The sequence below is a fragment of the Mercenaria mercenaria genome, chromosome 4, assembly GCF_021730395.1.
Source record: "Mercenaria mercenaria strain notata chromosome 4, MADL_Memer_1, whole genome shotgun sequence".
NCBI lineage: Eukaryota > Metazoa > Mollusca > Bivalvia > Venerida > Veneridae > Mercenaria > Mercenaria mercenaria.
In genome coordinates, this window is record NC_069364.1 from 3,515,274 (window position 1) to 3,521,529 (window position 6,256).

A 6,256-nucleotide genomic window follows, 5' to 3' on the forward strand; every position below is an offset into this window, starting at 1 on the left:
CTGCATAAATACACTGCTTAATAATGTGAATTTTGATCGTTGTTCATATAAGTGTTTGGTAACCAAATATTTCTTATAGGGAATATCTTTTATTGTTTTCCCGTAAAACTTAAATATTTCACAAAAGAAACAACAGTGAAAAGCATCTCAAACAATACTGAAATAATGGATGTTCTTAGTCTGATTTTGGTCAAGTAATGGATTCGTGCGAGACTTTAACAACTGATCAATTTCACTTGTGTTCACCGAGTGCTCACTCCATGTCAGATTTTCACTGGATGTGATTTTAAAATATGACTTTCCTATCCTGATTTCCCAGCCAAGATAGAGTTATTTTAGCATAAGTATAAATCTAATAAACATACTTTGCAAAAGGAATTACACTAGTATAACAAGTATTGTAAAATATTTGCTAAAGATTAACATTGGCAATTAAATATTTAGCTGAAAATTAGAAATGCAAGTTTGTAAAATAATACCTCCCTTTGCTTATCTTGGTTATGTTCGCCTATTTTATACAAGACAGATTGGAAATAAATGAATTTGGAGCTACACAACTTGCCCTTTTGTTCAGATTGTTGAAATATTCCAATAATTATCAAATGCAAAATTTAATACTAACCTAGAAATTATATTAAAATCAAAAGAAACTGTGCGCTTCTTTAACATTCTTATACTGAAGGAAGGTAAGTATAAACAAGAGCACTCATACTGAAGTAAAGTAAGTACAAACAAGAGCACTTAAACTGAAGGAAGGTAAGTATAAACAAGAGCACTTATACTGTAGGAAGGCAACTATAAACAAGAGCACTCATACTGAAGGAAGATCAGTATAAACAAGAGCACTCATACTAAAGGAAGGTCAGAATAAACAAGAGCACTCATACTGAAGGAAGGTCAGAATAAACAAGAGCACTCATACTGAAGGAAGGTAAGTATAAACAAGAGCACCGCCTTGCGGGTGCTGACGCTCATCTGATTTTTTTTGTGTAATAGAAATATTGTCCTACCCATGATTTTCTAAGTCTAAAAAGGGCCATCATTCTTGCAAAAAGCAGGATAGAGTTATGTTTCTTGATGTACAGTGTCCACTTATGATGGTGAAAAACTGTTGCAAGTTTTAAAGCAATAGCTTTGATAGTTTATGAGAAAAGTTGACTTAAACATAATACTCAACCAAGAAAATGATTTTCTAAGTCCAAAAGGGGCAATAATTATTGCAAAAATCAGGATGGAGTTACGCTGCTTGCTGTACAGGGTCAGCTTATGATGGTGAACAAGTGTTGCAAGTTTCAAAGCAATAGCTTTGATAGTTTAAGAGAAAAAGTTGACCTAAACATAAAACTTAACCAAGAAATCTGATATTTTCTAAGTCCAAAAGGGGCCATAAATCTTGCAAAAAGCATGATGGAGTTATGTTACTTGCTGTACAGGGTCAACTTATGATGGTGAACAAGTGTTGCGAGTTTTAAAGCAATAGCTTTGATAGTTTAGGATAAAAGCTGACCTAAACATAAAACTTAACCAAGAAAACTGATTTTCTAAGTCCAAAAGGGGCAATAAATCTTGCAAAAAGCAAGATGGAGTTATGTTTCTTGCTGTACAGGGTCAGCTTATGATGGTGAACAAGTATTCCAAGTTTCAAAGCAATAGCTTTGATAGTTTGGGAGAAAAGTTGACCTAAACATAAAACTTAACCAAGAAATCTGATATTTTCTAAGTACAAAAGGGGCCATAAATCTTGCAAAAAGCAAGATGAAGTTATGTTTATTGCTATACAGGGTCAGCTTATGATGGTGAACAAGTATTCCAAGTTTCAAAGCAATAGCTTTGATAGTTTAGGAGAAAAGCTGACCTAAACATAAAACTTAACCAGGCAACGCCGACGCAGACGCCGACAACCGCTCAAGTGATGACAATAACTCATCATTTTTTTTCAAACAAGAGATCACAGAGTGATCTTGGCGCCCACCAATGTGCCATTTTTGAGTGTTCCAAATTTCAAGACTTACTGACTAGCTCAAGGTCAAATTTCATTTCCGTACACAACACTGTGCAATGGTCCAAATTCGAAAGCTGTAGCCGGAGTAATGTGAAAGTAGGTCACTAGATCAATTTCAAGGACAAAGTTCTTTGTACACAAAACTTTGCATGTGCAACAAGTTTGAAGGCTGTAGTTTGAGAAATTTGGAAGTAGGTCACTAGGTCAATCTTAAGGTCAAAGTTTATTTCGGTACACAAAACTATGCAAGTGGTCCATTTGAAGGCTGTAGCTTGAGAAATGTGAAAGTTGGTCACTAGGTCAAAATCAAGGTCAAAGTACACTTCAGAACACAAATCTATGCATGTGGTCCAAATTTAAAGCCTGTACCTTCAAAAATGTGAAAGTAGGTCAATGTCAAGGTCAAAGTTTGTTTCGTTACACAATCCTATGCATGTGGTCTAAATTTGAAGCCTGTAGCTACAGAAATGTGAAAGTAGGTCACTAGGTCAATCTTAAGGTCAAAGTTCATTTCGGTACACAAAACTATGCAAGTTGTCCAAATTTGAAGGCTGTAGCTTGAGAAATGTGAAAGTAGGTCACTAGGTCAAAATCAAGGTCAAATTTTATTTCGGAACACAGAACTATGCATGTGGTCCAAATTTGAAGCCTGTACCTTCAAAAATATGAAAGTAGGTCACTAGGTCAATGTAAAGGTCAATGTTTGTTTCGGTATACAAAACTATGCATGTGGTCCAAATTTGAAGGCTGTAGCTTGAGAAATGTGAAAGTAGGTCACTAGGTCAAAATCAAGGTCAAATTTCATTTCAGAACATGAAACTATGCATGTGGTCCAAATTTGAAGCCTGTACCTTCAAAAATGTGAAAGTAGGTCACTAGGTCAATGTCAAGGTCAAAGTTTTTCTCAGTGCACAAAACTATGCACGTGGTTTAAATTTGAAGGCTGTAGCTACAGAAATGTGAAAGTAGGTCACTAGGTCAAAATCAAGGTCAACTCATGTCAAGGTTCATCTTGCCACTCAAAACCATACACGTGGTCCAAATCTGAATATTGTAGGTTATTGACAAGAAGATTTTAAAAGCTTTTCCCTATACAAGTCTATATGAACCATGTGACCCCCAGGGCGGGGCCATATTTGACCCTGAGGGGATAATTTGAACAAACTTGGTAGAGAACCACTACATTAAAAATGCCAAAGCCCTAGTCTTTGTGGTTTGGACCAGAAAATTTCAAAGTTTTTCCCTATATAAGTCTATGTAAACCATGTGACCCCGGGGCGGGGTCATATTTGACCCTAGGGGGATAATTTGAACAATCTTAGCAGAAGACCACTAAATGATGTCACAAACAAATATCAAAGCCCTAGGCCCTGTGGTTTTGAACAAGAGGTTTTTCAAAGTTTTTCCCTATACAAGTCTATATAAACCATGTGACCCCCGGGGCGGGGCCATATTAAACCCAAGGGAAAAAATTTGAATCATCTTGGTAGAGGACCACTAGATGATGCTTCATACCAAATATCAAAGCCCTAGGCTCTGTGGTTTTGGACAAGAATATTTTCAAAGTTTTTCCCTATATAAATCTATGTAAATTATAGAAATAAACAAAGGGCCATAACTCATTCAAAAATTGTTGAACCAGTCTGATTTTCAGGGGGACACAACTAAGGTACCAATACATCATTCTGACAAAGTTTGGTCAAAATCCCCCTGGTAGTTTCTGAGGAGATGCGATAACGAGAAATTGTTAACGGAAGGACGGACGGAATGACGGACGGACGGACGGACGGACGGACGGAAGGACGATGGACCACGGACGCAGAGTGATTTGAATAGCCCACCATCTGATGATGGTGGGCTAAAAATCAGATGAGCTAAAAAGAGCAGTCATACTGAAGGAAGGTAAGTATAAACAAGAGCACTTGTACTGAAGGAAGATAACAAGAGCACTCATACTGAAGGAAGGTCAGTATAAACAAGAGCAGTCATACTTAAGGAAGGTAAGTATAAACAAGAGCACTCATACTGAAGGAAGGTAAGTATAAACAAGAGCACTCGTACTGAAGGAAGATAACAAGAGCACTCATACTGAAGGAAGGTAAGTATAAACAAGAGCAGTCATACTGAAGGACGGTAAGTATTAACAAGAGCACTCGTATTGAAGGAAGATAACAAGAGCACTCATACTGAAGGAAGGTAAGTATAAACATGAGCAGTCATACTGAAGGAAGGTAAGTATAAACAAGACTCGTACTGAAGGAAGGTAAGTATAAACAAGAGCACTCATACTGATGGAAAGTAAGTATAAACAAGAACACTCATACTGAAGGAAGGTAAGTATAAACAAGAGCACTCGTACTGAAGGAAGATAACAAGAGCACTCATACTGAAGGAAGGTAAGTATAAACAAGAGCAGTCATACTGAAGGAAGGTAAGTATAAACAAGACTCGTACTGAAGGAAGGTAAGTATAAACAAGAGCACTCATACTGATGGAAAGTAAGTATAAACAAGAACACTCATACTGACGGAAGGTAAGTATAAACAAGAGCACATATACTGAAGGAAGGTAAGTATAAACGAGCACCTCCTATGGCTGCCATTGCTCCTATACAAGCGCTGGACAGTATGTAAGAAAAGAGTTACAGTTCAGAATTTCTAAGTACAAAAAGGGCCATAACTCTGACAAAATGCATATCAGAGTTTTTCTTCTTGGCCTACATAGTCCCCTAATGATGATAAACAAATGTGCAAAGTTTCAAAGCTGTAGCCATTACAGTGTTTGAGAAAAGGCGGACCTAAACAAAAATTTTAACCAACGCTGACGATCAAGTGACGACAATACCTCACAGATTTTTTTTCAAAATTCAGACCAGCTAAAAATTATTAAAAACACTTTTCTAATAGAGATGTAACTCTGTGAAATGGCATTTTTGTTCCTTAGATAAATCTCTTACATAATGTCATAGAAAGGTTGCTTAAAAACAGATTGACCACCTTCAATATTTTTTGGGACTAATTTTTCATGATTTCAATTTTCAAGAATTTAAGTCTCAAATAAATCAGCAAAGTTCCAATTCTTTCATCTTGATATGTGGAAATCCACAAGGTCAAACCCAAGTTAAACAGCCTTTTGGGTAAAACAATGTAATTTTATACCCACAAAAATTAAATGATTTCATGTTAGCCATTTGTTAAATGCACCCCCATCCCAATGCAGGACTGTTATAACTCGGTATGTAATATCTGTCCTAGTAAGCTATAACCTTGACCTCTTATTACAAAAAAGAAGGCTTTCAAGTGACCTTTTAAGAAAATGTAGGAGGAAAGTATGAGCCTCTGATATAAAAAATAGTAGGAGAAAAGTAGGAATCTGGTGATAAATAGTAGGAACTTATGAGAACAAACTCAGGCCCAGATCCAGAAATATTTGATTTGGGGGGAGGGGGGAACCAGTTTAAGAACAAAAGCACACCGGTGAGGTGAATAGTGCCGAGATGGGGTAGGTATGGGAGGGGTGCCTCTGTCCGTGTTGGGGAGGGATGAGCCGGGTCTCCCCCTGAAAGTTTTTGATATACAGGTATGAAATGGTGGCCTCAGGTGCATTTTTGGTCTAAGTTTTGAGGTACTGGAGGGTACTCCCCTCATTTTAGGGGTGCAGGTCAGGGGGTTGTCCCCCTGGAAAATTTTGAAATAGAGGTATGAAACGGTGGGCTCTGGTGCATTTTTTGGACTAAATTTTGAGGTATGGGAGGAGGTATCCCAGTCATTTTAGGGGGGTCAGGGGGCTCTTCCCCTGGAAAATTTTGGTCCAAGTTTTGAGGTACTGGAGGGGTACTTCCCCTCATTTTAGGGATAGGGGTCAGGGGGGTGTCCTGGAAAATTTTGAAATACAGGCTCTGGTGCATTTTTTGGTCTTAATTTTGAGGTACTGGGAGGGGTATTTTCCTCATTTTAGGGGGTCAGGGTGTTCTCCCCCTGGACAATTTTGAAATGTAGGTATGAAATGGAAACATTTGGTGCGTTTTGGGGTCTAAATTTTGAGAAAATATTAATCCTTTGCCAAAATAGTTGGGTGCAACTTTTATTAGAATAGGTCACTTCTCAGCAAACTGAATCTGGGCCTGAATCTTGTACATTTACTCACAATTACACAACAAGACAAATCACAATGTACAAGGTCTGTCTATTTTCATGATGCTTTGAGGTCCCCATTGTACATAGCTACCTGCAACCTCTTCTGTTTCAATATGAA